Consider the following 22,040-nt stretch of genomic DNA (forward strand, 5'->3'; position numbering starts at 1 on the left):
AGAGGATGACATAAAAGGATGAACGGAGAACTGACAGTACAGTATGAAGCAGAGGAGGAGGAAAAAAGCAATGTTATAATGAAAAGGGAAGATAGCTCTATACAAGAGTGAAAATCTCCATTAAGCCACCTCCAGTAAACAGTCTAAAAATACTTTAACAACCTTAACATGCTTGAAGATAGTTTTAGGCATCCCAGTATAATTTTGTTTGACCTTTATTTGTAGTTCCCTTCCTGTCAGAAATCCCAGAGACAGATTTCCCTGGATCATACACTATTCAAAGGTTATGTCAAAAAGGCATTAATGCATTGTTGGTGTTTATACCATCCTTGTTTCTAATATTACAGCGGCCCAACTCTTCCACACATTGTTCATGAGAGCACCTTTTAGTGCTTTTACCCACCCAAAATATACGCCTCCCATCTGTAATTACATCTCTTCCCATCTATTATGTCTTTTCAGATCTGTTAATCATGAACTACGCTGTTAGTAAGTACAAAGGGAACAATAATATAAAGCCCAGTCTTTAGTTTATGTTAAAATATCACATGGCAATTCAGGTGAGTTTCTTGTGATTATGGAGAACTGAGGTTTGTAGTGGTACAGCAGCTTACTTGTTCCACTGAATGGGCATGAGGTGCCTGTTACCCTGGTACCCAGCCCCTCTGAAAAGCCTGCTGCCTGCAGTGAGCTGTTATTACTGCTATTCCTCAAACAGGTGTTTTCAAACATTTCGATTGCTTGGATGGCATGTTAAAAGAGAGAAGACTTCATGGATTTTCTTTTCCTTTCTTTGCTGACTGAGTAGCATCCCAGTGGTATTTACAGCAGCTGATTATATGGAAACATAATGTTAAGGGAGAGCGTTTGATTTTTTTTTCTTTCTCTGTCACCTAATATAATTTAACAGCTAGAAAGAGGAAAAGCAGACTCCTGTGATTTGCCACCGTCCTGAGGACAAGCAGCATGTATCACTGTGGTCCACAGAAACCAATTTGGGAACCACCCTCTAGGAGCGAGCGGTATAAAGAGAAATGTGTCGTCCACAGCTGCTCTTGGACATGAAGCTCCACAAGGAATGTGGAACTTTGTTTCAGAAGTGAAGCTGGTGGCAGAGCTCTAGTGAATACCAATTCCTGCTCTCCCAGAGGTGAATGACCTCCACACAAATCTATAATCACAGGCATTTTGTACCACTGACTGTCAGCTGTCATGGATCTTGATCTTACAGTATGTAAACTTTTCCATGAAGGTTTTTAAATGTAATCCATAAATTTCAGTGTTTACTTTAGAAAGGCAGGTCTACATTTATACGCACACAGGTGACGGTAAAGCAAGCTTTTTGCCCAGTGGAAGACTGAGGCATTTTTTTATTCACTGAGCAGCTAGAAACACATGCCTCAGAAAGGCTGTTGGAGAAGGCTGTCAGAATGAAAGTCTTCTTCACAGGGCACTGCAAGGAATCTACCACCGAAGGAAAGTGAAAAAAGAAATATACTGGCAAGCAGCACAGAAACAATTCCCAGGATGTGGCAAGGGTGTTGAAGGAAAACCAAGGCAGGAAGAGAAGTGAAAAACAGAAATACAGTCACAGCTCTTTATCTGAGATTAATTTCTGCCTCCCACATGGGAATAAATATTATTTTCATACTTAATGGAACTTTAAAATTCCTTCAAGATTCCTTTTTTAGTTGAGGGCTAATTTCAATTAACCTCATGTTTTTTAACTCTCACATAAATTTCCCCCGATAGCTGGCATCTCGATATTGAAAGGAATGATGCCATTTACAAATCCTTTGGGGAGAGGCTTCAGTAATTTATACTGCATTGATGTCAACTGTGTATAAAGAAACACTTGTAGGTTAAGGGGGTCAATAACTGACTCTAGGTTAATGATAAATATATATTTTTGCTAGGAGGTCATAAAGCACCACGGGGTAGCTACCAGACATACAAGGTGTCTGATCATCCTGTCTTAGCATCTTTCAAAGCATTGAACAGTGTCATCTTTTCATCAGAAATGATGTTTCCCAAAAATCTGTTTTGTAAATTGTCATTAAGAGAAAAATCAAAAGGATCCGCAGATAAAAGCGTAAGTTAGAAGATTGTAACATCAACTGACAAAGTCCAAGATGCTGAAAATGTGACATAGGTCACAGCCTGTGTTTTTCTTTGCAGTAGTACAAGAAGGCAATGTTCCACTCCTACCATTGAATTTCCTGGCTTTTGTCATTTTTGTCATGATGTTAACATTGATAAGCATTCATCAGTGCCAAAGGGGTGTGTGAAAATGATCGCATAAATACAGTATTACTATGCATATAATTAATATAATAACAGAAAACATGCACGAGCTACTGCTGTACTTGACTTGTTTGACTTTCAACGGTTGAGCTAGAATCTGCACTTAGTTTCAAGTGTTAATATGAAGTGGGGATGAGGGAAATGTGCTAATTCTTGGAACCATTGCCCTTCTGAAGAGTGACAAGGTGGAATTTTCTAGGATACTTGAAATTTCAGTCCACTAGTATGATTATAGCATGTTGCAATGCAAAGTGGAATTTCCTAGTTAAGAATGTATCTCAGGTTCCTAAGCCCCAGGCCAGTGAAAGCTGAGTGTACAGTGAAGGTGAAAATGTTCAGTCTCCAAAGCAAGAGAGCCATCCACATCAATTTGCAGCAGGCTAAGTGGCATCAGCTATGGGAGGCAAGCTTACAAAGCCTAGCTTAGAGAATAATACTGCAGAAGTTACATGGCACAGAATGAAGGAATCTGCATAAACAAATTAGAGACTTATAGCTAAAACGCTCCAACACCACTGAGTCTATAGAAGTGTAGTGCTGCAGGGAGGAAGATGATGTAGGAGAAGTAATATCTCCTGTATAGCATTAAATAGTGTTGACTGTATTAAGGAAGGAACTCAATAGGTTTATATTCTGCAGCAGCTGGGATTTACATCAGACCATACATTAGGGAAATCTGTGAAGTAAGCTTTACTTGTGGTATTGCAAAACTTTGAGATTTTACATTTGCAAGTACATGTACAAATATATATATTTGTAGTCTATGTGAATCTACATCCCACTCCTCCCCCTGAAATTCACTGAGGAGCGAGCACCAAATCTAAAAAAAAAGGCCCTCAGTCAAAGCAGCCAAAATTCTCCTGGTACCACCACTACAATGGCACTGATTAGGCACATCAATTCAGTGCAAAGTCAAAAAGAGGCCCAGGATGCCTCTTAAGTTTTATGGCCTCTGATGATTGTCTAAAAGCACATAGACTATGAATTTCAATATTATAGTGACAGCTGAAAGCAGCCAAGTTTTCTGATTTCAGGTTTAACTTTGCTCTTCTGAGACAAGCAATGCAAAAAATTGAGTTAAAATCGGCTGGCAGGAGATAATTAGGTAACATTTATGGAAGAGTGCTTGAAATTGTGATAATACTGCATTTTCAAGAGAACTTTAGAGCCTTCAGATAACACCTGTTTGTATTAATCTCATCTTATTTTCTTTCAAAATAAGGTTAATTGTAGAGACAAAATCTGAAAGCAGAAACTGCAACCTGATATTTCAATGTATTAAATGTAAGGTATCAGTTCAAGTTCCTTTAAAAAGGTGTACAGAAGTGAAATCTGTATGGAATCAAAAAGGCAAATGTATGGCAGATGTTGTTAGTGTTATTAGCTATACACAGACCCAGATCCAGAGAAGCCTGTATGTGGGAGAACCGAGTATCCAGACAGTGACCTAGAACCAAGCTTTATTGCCAACTTTATAGACGATTCTGAAATTCCAGGAAGATTTTCCTCCAGCTTTAAGAAGTTTTAAACTCCAGCTCCAAACTTAAGTGCCTCTTCGATTCCTAACATTTTCCAATATTTGTTGTATACTTATAACAGTTTCAGCAACTGCATACCAATAGCAAGTGTTGTAGGAAATGTTTTTCCTTATAATGAGAGCAAATAGAAACGGAGATCCTTAAAAATGCAATATAACTTTTGATGCACCACGGAATGATACCTGCTGTTCTCATCACAAATATCTGCTACTGTGGCAAAAAAAAGCTATATTGACATAATTTACTATATTGTGTATAATCCAAACACACGGCACAGGACAGCTTTTACTCACAGATAGTTTTCAGTGAATATATGCTTTTTTTTTCAGCTATAGAACTGAAATGACATATATATATTTGAAAAGTAAACTTCTTGTTCCAGGAAGAAAACACAGTGGCAGAAATTGTCAACAGGAGAGCTTGATTAGTGTCCTCTGTCCTCACTAGTATCCTCAGTTGCTTCTTTACTCTGAGATGCTCTCTGAGATGCTGAACACCAGTAGCTCTGCTGTGTTCATAACTTCAGGTTCCCACACTTGAATTTTTTGGTTTAAAAGTTCAAGTTTTCAGGCTATAGATTTTGAGCAGTTTTATTTAATTGGAAGCTAGGCATCATATGTCAGTATGTTCTTATGAACATTTTCAATAAAATGTTATATATAGCCCCTTGGAAATGTATGTTAAGATTGTGTGTCTACAGTATTTTTCTCCTCCTCGGTGAATGTCAAGCCCAGTACACACTATTGGATGCCAAATGTTGTAGTGTTCCCTTTTTTAACAAGTTGCTCTCATCACTTCCCTCCAACCCAGTAGCTCCGTGAGGAGGAGGAAATCAGAGGTTCAGTGGGAGCTATGTGATAAGTAAGTATTTTCAAGGAACAATTTTCTGCATGACAAGTTTGGCATCTCAGATTATTAGCTTTGCATTGTGCTATCCTGTCTGGCAGAGCAGGATTTGAAAGAGATAGTAAAAAGAGAAAGGAATGAGTACTAGTCAAGTGATTTGTCTTGATTTTGATCAATCCTTGAGCAGTCTTCAGGCACAACATGTAAAAGGACTTGTTGCTGTAATGCACCTACTTCCACCATGCTGTTGATTATGTTCCTGGTACTGGCTTGGCTGGACAGCTAAACAGGACTCAACAAGATTTAGTAATAAACAAAAACAGTACAGACATATCTGTCCAGAGGTCTGTTTAAGTGGTTTTCTCCTCTCATGAGCTTTAATTATTTATTTCTTTGAGGCGCATGCCATCCTTTAAAAAGAAGCAATAGAGAAAAAAATAAAATAGTGGTGTTCCCATAGACCTTGCACTCTAAAACATGAGCAAATAGGTGGGTGACCTGTAGGGTGGCTGAAAGAGACCCTGGAAATGAGTTGGGAAGGGAAAGACAGTAATGGTAACGGCGAAAATGGTAATAATACCATAAAATTATTGTTGGCACCCACTTTGGACGCAGGAACGAACCTGAGGCAAGAATCAAATCTAGAGATGATATTATGGCAAGCCAACACTTGTTCCTGATGACGTGTGCAAGAGTTGGAGCATAACATTAGTTTCATCCAACACCTTTCTTCCACTTTGATGGTGAAAATTGTTATTCTACAGTGGGACAAACTAGGAGACTCTAAGCAGGTGTGGTGGTGACTGCTGTCATTCTATATTTTTACAAATTTCTGCATGAGTTTTAGTAGGGTCTTCTTCTCAAACTGTACTTCAGTTTTGAGTAAAAATTTTTAACCTATTTCATCACCCAATTAAGTTTTGTCAATGGAGCAGAAATGGCGTAGAAGTCAGGGAACAATTCAACGCCCCGGGCAGTACTGACATGATGGTTTGACACGGTTTTACATCTGTTGTGTGTACTTCAAATAAACATCAGACTTCCTTACTTTTCACTTTACCTTTTCCTTTTCTGAAGTTTAACACGAACATGTCTAACAGCTATGTTATGAAATACTTCTAGGTCCAGCAACACATGAAAAGCTTTGATCAAATGCCTCTCTGTTCATACAAAGACCGCTCCTTTTTGTTCCATATTTTGAGGGAATTGAAAGGCTGCTAGGATAGTAGGACAGTCTGTTCCAGTATGGAAGAGTAGATGCTTTATATTAACAATTTCGGGTTGTGGAGCACAGCATTATGATTTCCCCCTGGGATAATTTCCCTGTGGTGATATGGAACTAGAGTCATAAGCTTTGTGATTCACAAACTATACCCAGAATCTTGTACAAAAATAGCTTAATTAGGAGGGCTGTCTGACAGATATACTAGACAATAGTATTGCCACTAGAGCTAGCCAGGAATTTCGTGACAAAATGGCTTTTCATCATAGAAAAATGATTCATCAGACCTAAAACTTTCAGTAGAAACTTTATTTTTCATCCTACCTTTTGGAGGAAGATTTTGCAGGCTCAGGGTAGAAATAATGACAAAAGTCAGGAAGCTAGTCAACAGTGCTATGACAAGGGAGCTCATCTAAAACACCTGGCATGATTCAGGCGGGAGACTCAGCTCTTGACCTTCCAAATATCCCTTGCATATCCTGACTTTTCTCCAGAGGGAACTCTTTCTCCTTCAGGGGGGCAGTTCTGTTTTGTGCCAATTAAGATACTGTGAAGCAGGGACATGAGCCTTGGTCTGCCATGCTCCTGGTGACTTCTCCTACACTGCAATATACAGAGGTTTCACCCTGTGACGACCGGCTGCTGAGTTGCTTGAAAGGGAGCAACTCCAGCAAGGAGGCTGAGCAATGAGGACTTGGGCATTTGCCTGCACTCAGGAGGAACAGCAGAGTGAGGAGCTCCCATGCCCAGGTGAACCCATCGGCTTCCTTCCCATCTTCTTTCCCCATCCTGCTGAAGAGACTGAGGTGGGAATTTCCTGCCCCTTGCTAGTCTTCATCATGGGCTTCTATTTTTCGCTATCTGGTTAACAAGCAGCTCTTTGCTCCCAAGCTCTACCACAAGATCTATTCTCTGAGAAACCTGGATGTATTGTGTTACCATGCCTGCGAGGAAATGCTTCAGGTGACAAACAACCTGTTGCTGCCTGTGCCAGAAAGGAAATATTTCTTTCTGAAAGCTGCTTTATTCTCTTGGGTGAGGATGCCCTGAGAGGAAGAAATATGCGAGTGCTCCTGGGAGAGCTGAGTTCTCTTGCCAGCATCAACGTTGGGAAGCTCAGGCAAAGCAATTCTAGATTAGGTGCATTTTAATTTAAGCATTGCCTGCACTGTTTCTTGAAACTCTCTTTTCATCACAAAACCTTTCTTTTTTGTTTCTTCTGTTAGGTCCTGAAATAGCTATTTTCTCTCTTAATGTACTGATACCACTTCTCTCTTTGGAAAATCTTTTCTCCTTTGTCCAGATCTCTGCTGCTTCTTTCTGTTCTATAATCAGAATCATGTCTCATGAATACAGAAAAAAAAGATTTTAAAAAGTCTTTTCAAACGAAGTTGAATATTGTGGATTGTGTTAAGCCTAATATGTATTCAAATGAACATTGCTGCCCTTGCAGTCTCAGCTATCCTTCAGTCTGGTTGGAAGACTGAACTGTAACACAAGATTTCTCAGTCACAACAATTTGGGGGTAAAGAGATGGAAAGCATGTCTGATACAGAACTTTGTCTTTCTTGAAGGTCAAATAGATTTGACTACATCCATGTCTAACTGGACATTGTATTGTGAGCAAGACCCTTTTGCCACTTGTTGTTTTATAATTTTTCCCAATGATTGGACCACAACAACAGGCAAAATATATAAATAGAGGATAGATCATATTATTTATACATAGGCGGCAACATGCACACTTTTGCCAGAGAGTGCAAGTAGCAAAACCTGTATTTCGTAAGAAATAATGTGTTACAGAACCTACTACAACTTCCCCTCCCTCCAAGTGCTTCCTATAATTTGAGTCCAGTTATTGATCATAAGAAATTCTCTAAGTAAGCATTTATATAACATGCTGAGGGAAGGAAAGCATCATGCCAAAAATAGGCAATCAGGATTATTATTGGTCTGTTCCCCCAAAATCATAAGATCATCTTAAAAAGGGTATATTTGGACTTTTTTTATATTTGCATCTGGTTTTTGTGTACTAGGATTTGTGCTTAAAGCATTTTGTATCACAGTAAGGACAAGGCATTTTTTAAAAAGCAAAAATAAAACAGATTTTCACATAATACCTTCAATTCAGGAGATGAGATCTAGGAAAATCACCACATAGCACAAAACTCTCAATAAAAATCACAAGATTGACAATACAGCCTCCAAATTATCATTTTTTTCACTATGGGTTTCTATCCTGATAGAAGGACATCCAGAGTTCAAATCCGGCATACAAAACAGTCACAAAAATTCGTCCCTCTTGTATGCATGAGTTCTTTCCTAACTAGGACAGGAAAACTATTTATTGTCACTTCCATTTGCACTGCAGCAAAACATGACACCTTAATTCATTGTAAGGATCACACAAAACAGTCTCACAATGTCTGTATTTGGTGTACAACAGTAACTTTTCTTTAAGAAAAACAACTGCTATTTGGAATAAGTTCAGCTGCTCCACAGAATTTTCACAGTCTATCTGTCAGAGGAAGACTCATGGAGAGGCCATTAAAATTTAATATTTCAAAAGTGAACTCTATTGTATGCTTAGCAGGTATTTTTAGCTTCCAAAACTATTTTTATTGTTTCTCAAAGACTAAATAATATATACTCAATGGGAGAAATTCTTCTTTTGCTTACCACTGAGTGGATCCAGAATAACTCCATTCTCTTGAACTGTAGCACTTCAGCATAAGGGCAAGCAGGATTAGGTTCTCTACGTCTTTCAGTTCATTGTGTTTCTGTATGTGTACTACTGTATTTCACACTTTTCCTAGTGTTAGTTAATAAAGTATATGTTTTTTTCCAGTTCAGGCAATTTTGTTTATCTTTCTTTTGTAGGTATTTCATAGAATACTCTCTAAGCACATATTTACCAGTCTCTGTAATATTTCTAGATACGGTATAGAGGTATTTTATTGTCTTCCTAATGTTAGTTGATAAAGTAAGTATTTGTCAGTTATTGCAATACTATTTCACACTTCCACGGTTGGGAGTATTCTTCCATTTGTCTGCAATATTTCATTACAGTGTATTTGAAAGTTCCAAAATTGATTTTTCAGCCTATAACGTGTTTTGTACAGAACTTTCTTAGTCTTAATATTGATTTTGCTGTATCTTTGCGTCTAAATTTTTTGTACTTCCCAATTTTCTTTAATATTAGCTTTGGGTATAAAAGGAAGTGTTAAGTCTTGCTCTTTGATGGTACTTGGACTTTCTGAGTCTCCTCTCCTAGTAATGCTAACTTCTGTCTTAAATTGACTTAAAAGTCAGGAGTCCCTCTGGCTGTCAAAAAAACCCCAACCAACATTAAAAAAATCTACCCATTAACTTCTCTGTGGTAAATCTAGGAGCTGGAATTTTTTCTCCTCTCTCATCCTCCTGCATTCTAGTTTTAAACTCTTTTCTTCCTTGCTTCCCAGTTTTCTGTTTCTTACTTACTCACTACATCCTTTGTTATCCTTCGGTTCCTTTTCCACATACATGTTGTCCTTCTCTTTTCTTCCCCATGGTTCCTTACCCAATTACACTGTTCCCTGCTTCTTCTCTTCTAGCCTGCTTTTCTGCTCTATTTCCCCATTTTCTACCACAGCCACATTTAAAGAATGCAGAAACTAAAAGTTAATCTTTTTTACTAGGGCAATGTAATATTTGCCTGCAAAAACTTCAGAAAGGTAGGGACCATATTTGTAGAAAGTATTCTAGCTACAGCTGTATTCAGAGTAGTGGGAGAAAATGGCACTTTGGTAAAGGGGAAGACCTTGCAGATTGCTTCAGGAGGTAAGTTTTAAGGAAGCAAAGACAGTTGTCACACTTGTGGTAATCCTGTAAGCATCAGGCACTCAGTTCATAATCTCCTGCGCTGCAAAATGTCCTTTCTCTCCTACTCACAGTTTCTGCAGACAGAGAGGTAGAATGGGAAAAAGAAATGGCCTGTGAGGATGGGAAAGCATGTATGAACCACAGAGGGAGATGCAAGCTGCAGTTTTCATTTAAGGAGAAGATATTTCTCTGGTGCTTTATTCTATTTTTTTTTCCAATGCAGCTAATCTGACTTTATGCTACAGCAAATGTAATAAATTCTGAATTATTTTCCACATAAGGAAAATGTTCCAAAACACTAGAAACAGTCTCTATTTTTAGAATGTTGCTTTCCATAACAGTATTTACCTTTTTCCTCTCTGTTATGACATGCTGTAGTGAATGTAGAAGGAAGGACATGACAAAGCAAGCTGGAAAATTAGAGGTATTGGCAGTTGCAAATTGAATTATCAAAATTATTTTTGTCTAATTCTATACTGGCCCTTAATGTATTAGGGAATGATCAGTTTTCTTCTCGCAGAAATCTATGAGCACATTGCAGTGTATTTCTTATGGTAGTTCACAGTTATTTATATAGGTATTTCTGGATTTCCTTTTGCTGTTCACTATGAGTCTGAAACAAGGACTAGATGCAAGTGATGGGTGGACTGAACAACTACATGATTTTTTTATTGAGTTATTTAAACCAATCACACTAAATTTACTATGAGGTTTCATTCCCTAAGTCTGATGATATGTAAACTCCACATTTATAAGGTGTCAGTCATTTGATTAGTGTGAGTTTTAAATACATCCACTGGGAATATTAATTAATTTAAAATATATATTTGAACCCCCATTTTGCAAAGACTGAAGCATCTACCTAATTTGTTCTAGGTCACTGCATGGAGTTCAGAGAAATTGCCTGCAGCCTATGCATGTATTTTTGCTAGGTCGGGGTCTCCATTAATATTTTGCAGCAATTGCTTTAAAGCAGTTTTTCTAGTTTTCAGAAGTACCTGAGAAACTACACTATGGGACAGGTAGAAAAGGAAACTCAAAATTGTTTGACTATGATTGTCAACACATTTTAACAAATATGTAGTTGGAGGTGATGAAGAAAGATTATTTGCTCACCTCTGATTATGATTAGAATAAAAGATTTTAGCTACAACTTAACAAATAGTAGAAAAGAATATCCTTCCAAGTAGCTTTAGCGTGAACCAAAGTTATGAAAAGACACAGAGCAGTGACACTATAATTGACACTACATGCAGTGGAGAATAAAATTTACATGGAATATGTTTGGCTAAGTGAAAAACGTATCAACAAACATAAGTCTTGACTGGCAATGTGCAAAAATGATTTAAATGAGTCAATCCAATTATTAATTATGATGTAGAATTTTAGTCTGGAGTTACCTTGGAATGATGTTATACAGAGGAAAGGTATCAGTATGGCAAGTTATTTGATCATCTCTGAGATAGCATTCTTGCAGCAGAACATCCCATTTTATGCCAGGAAATTAGAATATGGGGTACCATTATTAACAGCCTAATTGAGTGAAAAGACCTTGAAGTACTGCAGGATTTTTTTGACAAAATTCCAGCCAGGCTTTTAGAAAGAACTATTCAAAACTGCATAGAAAACCCTTTGAACGTAGATAGAGGGCAGGCTTAAATGTAAGATTGCTTCGGCCAGTTTGGTTTGGAAGGCTTTCATGGACCACATGGACACAATGGGCTAAATACAAAAGTCTGCAGAAGTTTGTTCTGATTTTGACCTGTACATATACATATATATGTGCATATATACTCAACAACACAGCTGAAATCCAGGAAACAGGGATAGAGGGATCTCTGGAAAAGGGTGTGGCTTTCTTCTGTTCAATAGTATTTGTGGAAAAACTAATAAATAATCTTTTACAGAAAAGCTGGGGTTTAGGCAGAAATTATTTTCATTTATGAATTCTGTCTTCGTAATGGGGCATGTTCATCATAACTGTATTGTAATTAACTGAAGTAATTCAAGGTTATTTTTGCCTAATGGTTTGACTGAAAAGGGGAACCTCTGAGGGATTTGAGGACATTTTGCTGCAACATGAACGCTTTCCTTAGGTCAAATGTTTGCATGTTTCATTGGTCCTTCCTGTGCTATGTTACTCTGTTTTACACTCAGAAGATGAAGAGGGAGAAAATTCCTAAAGCAGAGTTGTCATTCAACAATGTAGCATTTTAAATGGTATCTTTATTGTATCTGAAAGCATACACCTACCTTAAAGTTAACTGCGGAGCACTGAAATGGATAGAGCCCGTAATCTGGGATGGAAACTGCAGGTGCCTCCTGGGAAGTGCCATGGGATTGTTAATGGCTGTAAGTGGGAGGACTTGTTTTTGCAGCTCTTCCAGCACAAAAGGTACCGCTGTCCTTGTCGAAGGCAGCTGGAGAACTTGGGTCTTTACTCACCGTGGCACTAACGGGACTCATACGTGTGTGCTGCGGGAGCCCTCCTGTTCGGGCGCTGCCCAGGCATGATCCTGTGTTGCTTGCCCTGCCTGGCAAGACCACAGCACAAAGTGATGCTGCCTGGCTTTATAAACTGCAGAGAGGTGCAAGGGCCTTTCAAATTTGTTCATCCTCACCCTTCATGGAGATGTTGTTATTTCTTGTTGGAGTAGTTAAGTCCTTTTTGCTCTAATTCAAGAGCTAAAAAAAGCCCCACAAAACAAGTAATGAAGATTTGTATCAATGATTTGTATCATTCTATAAAGGAAATGGGAGATGCAACAATAAGGCTTTACAGGCAGACACTGTAGGAATGTGCCAAATTCAGAACAAAATCCAGTGTTTTTCAGAGCTGTTAAATTACTAATATAGAAAAACCTTAGGAAGAAGCTGCGTTTGCATATGAGTATAGGATAGTGTATTCAAATTTATGATCAGAGGAACCTTGGTTTGGAACGCAAAGTATTTTTTGCTGTCAACTTAATTCTTTTCCAATTTAATACTAGAACCAAAAAAGCTGAATTGTAATAATATGTTTGAATGAGATATGCTTTATGCAAACAAAAACTGTAGAGAAGGTGACACAGAAACACTGTGCTTTAGTCCACTGAAATCTGACTATCAGAGTTTGACTCACTTAAAGCTTTCACACCTATGTCAGCATTCTCTTTGTTATGATTTTTGTTTTAGTTTGCATCCCACTGTAAGTCTAGAAGAACCTTTACAAATATGGGAGAGGGAAAAATCAACATTACGTACAGCTCTCAGTCTTCATTGGGATATGAATAAGTGTAACCCTGATATAAGACAGGGAGGAGGTTTGAAAGTCAAAGCGGAGACAAATGCTATAGAAACTGTGCCTTTGTAGTGTATGATAAAGAAGGAAAGGCAACGCATTTAACAAATGCTGAGAGTGGAGCTGTTTCAAGCAGTGGGAGAGAATGACTTTTAAATTGAAAAGGGAAATTCTATCTAAAGCAAAATAAATGATAAAGCCACTATTCTCTTACAAAAGGCATGACATGACCTCATAAATGAGAGATGAAAACACCTGGAACCTGATAAAGACCTTATAGAACGTAGGACATAGAAAAACATGCAAAATCTGAGATGGAGGCTTTATCTTGCAGATGCCTATTAGACTGACAAGACATAAGCTGTGAAATACTCAGTTCTAGTACAGGCAAGGTTTGTGGGGAGGAATAATATATTTTATCCCCTTATGATATGGGGAAAAAAGAAATAACCTCTCTCAAGCACATAAGTACTTAATCAGGACTGAAATAGACGCTTAAACCAATATCTTGTAGTAATAAATTGGTGGCTTGTGTTAAAAATGTTAACTCCCAAAAAGGCACATTGGCTCAGGTTTGCTTTAAAAGCAGCTGAAATCTAGCTATATCTTGGCATGGCTGTCACAGAGCAGGTACTTCTGTTTTTATAAATAAAATGGAAGTGACAAAATACATTTCATTATAAACTATCAGACTTTCTTTTCTTTATGCTTTCTGTTTTGGCTTTGGATTATTTTAATTTGAGTCTTTTTCCTTATTTTAAGAAAGGGGAAAAGCTTTAGACTTCATGACCAAAAAAGATGTTACTTCCTTATATAATAATAAAGTTGGGAGACCTTTTTAAAATGGCTCAAGTTACTTTTGTGGTCATTCCTGTAAATATTCCAAAGTGGTGGATAATCTTAATGCATCTACTTTGACTACAGTCCTCTGGCAGATGCTTTTATGGTGCTCTTGCTCCGCTGAGGTTACTGGGCTTTCAGATTTCTACTCAGATTCTGTAAAGAATTACAAAAATGTTACATATATTGTTTCATAGCTGTACTCACAATGTGCAACACAGAACATCACTTACAATTTAAGGGTCCATAAAACAGAGAGCTTATTTAACTCCTTTGCTTCAGTGGGTACTGAACTTGCAGGCCCCGTGATATTGCATTTTATGATTCTTCAGACTAAAATGTGACAAACCTCAATATATGTCCTGAGACATTAGAACTTCCTTTTCATGAGGATACTGGACTTCAGGCAGCAATGTTCAGCTGGTATCTCAGTACCCAATTACAAGACCATATAAAATACTGGAAGTAAAAGTAGAGCAAAATCTATTTCTAGAAGTGCAAATTTTTTATTTTTTTTTTTTACAAACAAACAATCAAAACCCCTTCAATGCAGTTGAATTAAAAACCTGCATTTTTGCCAGAATCACTGTGCAACATGTTGCCAAAAATGCCGGGAAGTCAGCCTAATTTTCAAATACGAGCATCTTAATAGGATATCCAAATTGCACATTTGGGTACTTACATGGACACTTAGATGTGTAAATGCCCACTCTGTGGATCTAAGTGCCGATTTGAGCATTCATGTCTGAGATTTAGACATCCCATTAAAACATCCATATTTGATATTGGACCCATAGTGTGTATGTGTATTATTAATGTTTAAATAGAGCAAAAGCATATGAGCCAGCTATGCATTTTATAGAATACTGGGTAGCCGAATGTATTTCTACTGCATACACATTGGATATAATAAAACAACACTGAGGTTCCCAGTAAACGTACAGACAATACTTTGAACATACCTTGGATAGAGAGAACATGAAATGTCTGCACTGTAAAATAAAAAGAATTTTCAGGATATGCTTTTACTTCTAAATACATGCACTATAGTAATGTTAGGAATATAAATGTAGTAATAAGCATTGAACCTTCTTTTTGCTGTGCATAGTCCTACTAGAATCTGGAGGAAGGTCACTTATTGTAATAAAGATGTTCACGGTTTAAGATGTTTCCCTAAGCAGCGGTTGCCCAGTGTACTGGATATTAAGCATTCCAGACATACCAGACACATAGCCTCATTTGGTCAGGAATTCATGTCTCTACCAAGCTTTTTCATGCCTTCCCCTCTTGCTCGTTGAACAATCTTCTTTTATGTTTCTGTGGGGCTTTCCATGCATTATTCCATGTACTCTAGCTTAAACATAATCTTCTGTGTTAGAAGCACTTCAGGCATAAAAAAACCCTCATGATTAGGCAGGAAAAGAATTGCAGTCAACCCAACCTCCCATGGAACTCCTCTGAGAGCATTGTGAACATCTTTGTCTTTGGCTTTTACTTCCAATGTGCAGAAGTGTTTGGTGTTAAGCTTGGAGGGGTAGTGAAAGTACCAAAATACTGTGACAGACTTGAATGGGCTTTTTTTAAAAAAAACCTATCAAACAAAAACCCCCTGTTTGCGGAAGGACTGGTCTCAATGAAGTAAGAACCTGAAAGCTCTAGCACAGACATCCAGGACCTGTATTTCTAAGGAAGCCCTGAAGCACGCAGACCCTTGAGCCAGGTGGCTCAGGGTCCCTTGGCATGGCAGCCCTGCCTGGGGATGGAGAAAATTGGTGGCTCCTCCTCAGCTACCAGGTCCCAAGAGTGAAGCTGAGAAGAATCACATCAGCTTTGCTTAGAGAAGGTGCAGGAATCCTCCAAATCCTCCAACCCTCCAAATCTTTTTGTCTGGAATGGAAATGGGAAGCTAGAGCTGTACCAGGCTTTTCCTGAGAATGTTGGTTGCAGGTACAACCTCCGTGATCAGTGGCTTCCTGGGCTCTGGTTTTTGCAGAGTTGGAGCAAGATCTAAAATATGCATCAGGTATGAAAAAGCAGATAGTAGCTTATGAAAATGTGCATGGAGAATGAAAGGATAAGAGATTGTGTAGGAAAACACATGGGTCTTGGCATTAGGTAAAAGGAAAAATGGCAGTCTGAATCAGACTGGAAGCAAGCATACAAGATAAATACACCAACTATTTTTCCACTATAAAAAGATCTTATTTTAGTCAAACTCAGCTCAAATTACAACAGAGTGAAATAATTTTAACATATTCAAGTTACAATTATCTTAAACAATCATGCAAGTGTAAATTGAGTTAACACTCCAGTATTTGAATTAATGAACTCGAACTTTGGGTGATTTTTAGACCATTCAGTTTATGGTAACTGGGAATAAACAATGATTTTTAATATTTGCAAATACACAAGAGGTTGCCTAAAATACACTACAACTAAGTTCAGGCAATATTTTTTTTTTTAAGTTGGCAGTTAGCTTTCCTGTTTTGCATAGCTTGTAGGATATTTTAATGCCATTAGTTGCCATGGTAAAATGTATTGCAAAGCCATATTCAGCTCTGGTGCAAATGAATACAAGTTTTGAGTTGTTTTGCTTATGTATTTTGTCACTGAAGAGCTTGTCATCACTCATTATGCATAAAGGCATAAGGGAACTCAATGGTGAATGGTATTCTTGATTAATAAAACTTTTAAATTTGCTTGAGAAACACTGACTTAACAAGTAACAGCTGTTGCTGAAGAAACATGTTATAGCAATAAAAGTAGATTACCTTTACATTACAGTATTATGAATTTAAAGTTAAGCATCTACGTTTCAGGTAGGACAAGTCCCCAGAAAGTAATTCCTTTTAAAATATAAATTAAGGATCACACAGTTCATATGATTTTAAAATAAATGCCTGACTTTAAGAAAGGATTTAAACAAATACATGAATATGAAAACAGTTCTTCAATAATAAAAATGTAACATAGTAAAAAAGAATATTTAATAAACAAATTAATCTTGCTTATAATCATACTGTATCAAACTTTTCTGGATTTCTACTTATTTTCATTTTTCAAGCTTTTTCAGTTTACTGATGCTACTGTAATTTTAATAAGGCTGCCAAAGGTTACCCATTATACTTAACTTTAGTAAGCCAAAATTTTACACTTGAGTACAAGTGTTATCATATCTTACATATTCACAACCACTGCAAATCCACAGATGTTGGATATTTAACTGCTCAAAGTTGATATATCAGCCTGACACTGTATTGTTTCACCAGTACACAGTTGGGAAAGTCAATATCATGTTACCATGCAGACCTAAAATTTGAAGTGTGCAATTCCACACTAGTAGGCTCTTTTTGCTTTTAGTGGGGAAAAAAAAACACAAAAAACCCCTAATGCGTCATTGAGTACTGAGGAAGGTATAAAGCTTCAGTGCAGGTCACTTGCACCTAGAATTGTAAAACTTCTCTGGCAGTCTTGAAAAAAAATTGTAATTTTGAACCATTTAAGCAAACTGAAAAACCAAACAACCTGATCTTATATCAGAATAGAATAGAATAGAATGGAATAGAATAGAATAGAATACAATACAATACAATACAATACAATACAATACAATAGGAGTACAGTAGAGTAGAGTAGGGTAAAATAGAATAGAGTAAATAGAATAGAATAGAATAGAATAGAATAGAATAGAATAGACTATTTCAATTGGAAGGGCCCTACAACGATCATCTAGTCCAACTGCCTGACCACTTCAGAGCTGATCAGAAGTTAAAGCATGTTATTAAGGGCCTTGTCCAAATGACTCTTAAACACCGACAGGCTTGAGGCATCAACCACCTCTCTAGGAAGCCTGTTCCAGTGTTTGACCATCCTCTTGGTAAAGAAATGCTTCCTAATATCTATTCTGAAAATAAAATATTTCTTTATGATTGGTGTGGGTTTTGCTACTTTTTGGGAGGAGGAAAGAATTTGTGGCACAAAAAGTTTACCTAAATACTATCTGCAAGATGGGAGAGAGTATAGCTGTGAGCCCAGATATCTTATAAACCAAGTCCTCAGGACACTCATCTGAGATGGAGGAGACCTATACTGACGTCCTCCTCTCTGCAGGTACTGTCTGAAAGTTTTCTGCTTTGAACATCTTATGAAATAGTCAATGGCTTAAAAAGACAGTAACAGGCTGGCTTTAAAACTTCTGGGCAAAACCACTCTGAGAGAAGTGAGGCAGCCATGTTCCTGTCCCTGAAGCAATGTATTCTTTTATTTAATGGGGTGAAATTAAACATCCTTTCAGTTTCCTGCTTGGCATCAAAATATACATCCAATTCTTAGCCCCTGAATCCAAAGGTTTTAAAAATTTAAGAAATGTCAAGATGAAATGTTCTGACATAGGAATGTGGTTTTTTGTTTGCTTTTGGTAGAAACTATTAATTAAATATGACTCTCATTTGTGTGTGGCTCAGACCCAGAAAAATGATAAATTCCTTTTTTCCAAAATATAAATAAATTACCCTGTTCTATTTGTAACTTTGTCATGGTTTAGCTTCAGTTGGCAACTAAGTACCACACAGCTGCTCACTCACCCTCCCCCTGCAGTGGGATGGGGGAGAGACTAGGAAGAGCAAAACTAAGAAAACTCATGGGTTGAGATAAGAACAGTTTAATAATTGGGACAAAGAAAAAAAAAAGTACAATAATAATAATAATAAATTGTAATGAAAAGGAAAACAACGAGAGAGAGAGAGGAACAAAACTGAAGGAAAAAAAAAACAAGTGCTGCAACCCCTCACCACCCACTGACCGATGCCCAGCCAGTCCCCGAGCAGCAATCACTGCCCCCTGGCCAACTTCCCCAGTTTCTATACTGAGCATGACATCGTATGGTATGGAATAGCCCTTTGGCCAGTTTGGGTCAGCTGTCCCGGCTGTGCCCCCTCCCAGCTTCTTGTGCACCCAGCAGAGCATGGGAAGCTGAGAAGTCCTTGACCAGTGTAAGCACTGCTTAGCAACAACTAAAACATCAGTGTGTTATCAACATTATTCTCATACTAAATCCAAACCACAGCACTATATTAGCTGCTAGGAAGAAAATTAACTGTATCCCAGGCGAAATCAGGACAATCTTACAGGTTGGGAACTGCCAATATCTTCTCTAAATGTGATAAACTGGCTAATAATAGAATTCAGTTAAATACAGTTTATTCTTCCTGTGCCTGTCTTTCTTGAAATAGAGCTGGTCGGCTCCCTGTTTCCTGGCTGCTGAAGATGGGCTGTTGTTGCTACAAGCCTTGCATTCTTTAAAGTAGGATTACTGCAGTTCTGAAATAAACGTGGTGTAAAACAAAATATATTGCAATCAGGTTTCAGTCTGAAAATCTTCAATGCATTAAGCATTTTTCAAACCAATCCAAGTTTTATGAGGATTTTTTGTTGTTCTTTTTTTGGTCATTGGCATTACATTAAATGCCTGGGTTCTGTGTTCATCTGAAAGAAAGAGATTGTGAACAGTTTCCTTTGAACAGAAAAAATGTCTGTGTACCTTGATCATCCATATATCACTCTTGTGCATCATCCACTGCAACTGAAACTGCACTTCAATTAGCAAACAATCTAGTTTGGTTCTGCAAGGAATCTTGTAGGATATTAAACACAGTTAAAGAGAGAGAAACAGCTTCTTCAAACTTCTAGTCAGTTTATAAAAACTTGGCAAATCCTTCGAAATGTCAGTAGTCCAGCTTAATGCTGCGTGAACAACCAAGGTTGCATAAGTGATAAAACTCGATGAATATTAATCCAAGTCAAACACTATGCATGGAAGCCTCTTTTTTCCACCTGAGACTTTTTTCAGTGAAATACATCATTATAATGAAAAATTAATGTTTTTAAAGACAAATCTGAGGGAACAGAGAAGTGAAGATATATATTTATTGCAAACTAGTCTGTTTATAAAGCATGTTGTTAGGGCGGCAGTAGCTTGAGTGTACAGCATATTCAGACACCATCAATCAGCTAATTAATTATTAGGCACATTTCACCTTACCTTTCAGATTTCTTTTTTTTTTTTTCTTTTGCTTTCTTTTGGATCATAAAATTGGCAGAGCATTTTGTTTATTCACATTTTAGCAACAGATTTGGATTTCAGAAGGCAACTTCTCATCTCTATTTTTATCTTTCACAGGGCGTTGGTTCCTTCTGGGGGATGGGATCCAAAGCTTCTTCCAATTGAAATCTTTCCTGGATGGTAGTACTCCTATTCTTCTGTGGTTGATCTTCAGCACCATATGAAAAAAAAATAGTTATTAACCTTGTGGTAATCACTTTTTTTTTTCCCCCAGGCATCTTCCATGTATTACCTTTGGCTGAATTTTAAATTGTGATCACATTTTGGCAAGATAAGATTACTTGATTGCAGTCTATTTAATAAGCTACCGGAGACAATTTTACTCCTTCAACTAATGTAATTATTGGACGAATTATTTAATAGAAGCTATATCTTCTGTTGGTTTACAACAATAATTCTACTATATTGACATTTTCTGATTCTTAAATGCTGTCTTGTTACTCAATGTTCTTTGAAGATAGCGTATTTGTATGGAACATACCATGTAAACCTGTGTGCAGATATAGGTGATTGTTACCTTCAGATCTTTTCAATCTGAGATTGAGGTTATGACAGAACCATTTCTATGTTCAGGGAACTTTGATCATTCCTTTACCTAGCTCAAAGAGGGTTTTTTTTTCATGCTTTTATCTGTGCTTGAAAGTTTTGAAGCCCTCGTATTGGTGAAGCATATGATCTTTTCACATTTTGGGGGGGAACTGCTGTGTGTTATACTGCCACTGGAATGGTGTAAGTGATCTTTTGCAAGCATAAGGTGTGTTTCCATGCTGCGAGGTTTTCTTGCAACAGCTAAATAGGCAGACAGGTCCAAAAACTCAGTCAGCTGCAGAAGGATATTAAGACCTCTTTCAAAAGCTAATATGGGCTGCTATGTTGAGTCTTTACAGTGCTGAAAGCCTATGCAAGGCAGGGGAAGATGATACTTTAGATATAATTACTGATTTTTTTGAGATATGGCCCACGATCTCCCACAACCTTTGGACTTTATGCAGATTTGAAAATATTACTTCATTTACCTGAAAATGATGCACTCTTAACTACACCTCTGTTATATTTCCCATTGCACTTGTTGCATCTAAATGAGCTCCTCTTCCCTTTGCCATAATTATAAGCAGCTGGAAAGTGCATTTACCTCTGTGGATTTGAAACAATATTGTCTGTCTTGCATAACGCAGGGAAAAAGCTGAAGCAAGAAAGAGAGAGTAGCACCTGCTGAGTGAAAATGCAAGAAATCAAAACCGACAATTGGGTATCCCTGGCTGATTGACAGGTCCCAGGGAATGACCTGTCATTTGGATTAGATCTGACCTGGAGACAGAGTCAGGATTTGCCCTGAGTTAAAATCCAGAAGAATGTGGTTTCTTTCTCTTTTCCTCCCTCCCTTTTCAAAACTCTTGGCTACGGTCCTTTCCACTGGGAAGGAGTGTATGCTGCTTTGACTGAAGACACTCAGGGATCTGGATGATCATCTCAGTAACTGAGGGCCCAGTTACTCTGATTTCCAAGGCTGCCTCTATTGCTAACCTTACTGATTACATCACACTTACTTGCTGACTTACTATTGTGTCATAACTGCCTCACCCAGAGGAATGAGCAGTAGGCTGCTGGGTGGCAGACTGGAAAATATGAGGAAAAAATTGGGGAAAAAGAGGAAATGAGTAAAAGATGATTCAAGGAATAAGGAGAAAACCCAAAGCAGAAGCAAAAGCTGCAAGTAAAAGCCAGAAATATTTAACTGAGGGATGGAACATCAATTGAACGGGACTGTGGTTAGATAGACTGTTAGGTGGCTGAATGGTCTGTGCCTGTTTTAAACATACCATTTATCAATGAGAGAGCCGTAGCCAGAGGCTTGGAGAAAGGAGAAAACATGGCTGGGGAACTTCAGGTTGCCTTGAGACACTTTACCAGTGAGTAAGAACTCTTAGTTTTCTATCTTGTTTCAACAAGCTACAGCACTTCAGATGTGATTTGGATGAGTGCACAGCATGACTAAGTTATATCAGGGCATGGGAGTGAAAATTATAC

The sequence above is a fragment of the Ciconia boyciana genome, chromosome 3 (assembly GCF_034638445.1).
Source record: "Ciconia boyciana chromosome 3, ASM3463844v1, whole genome shotgun sequence".
NCBI lineage: Eukaryota > Metazoa > Chordata > Aves > Ciconiiformes > Ciconiidae > Ciconia > Ciconia boyciana.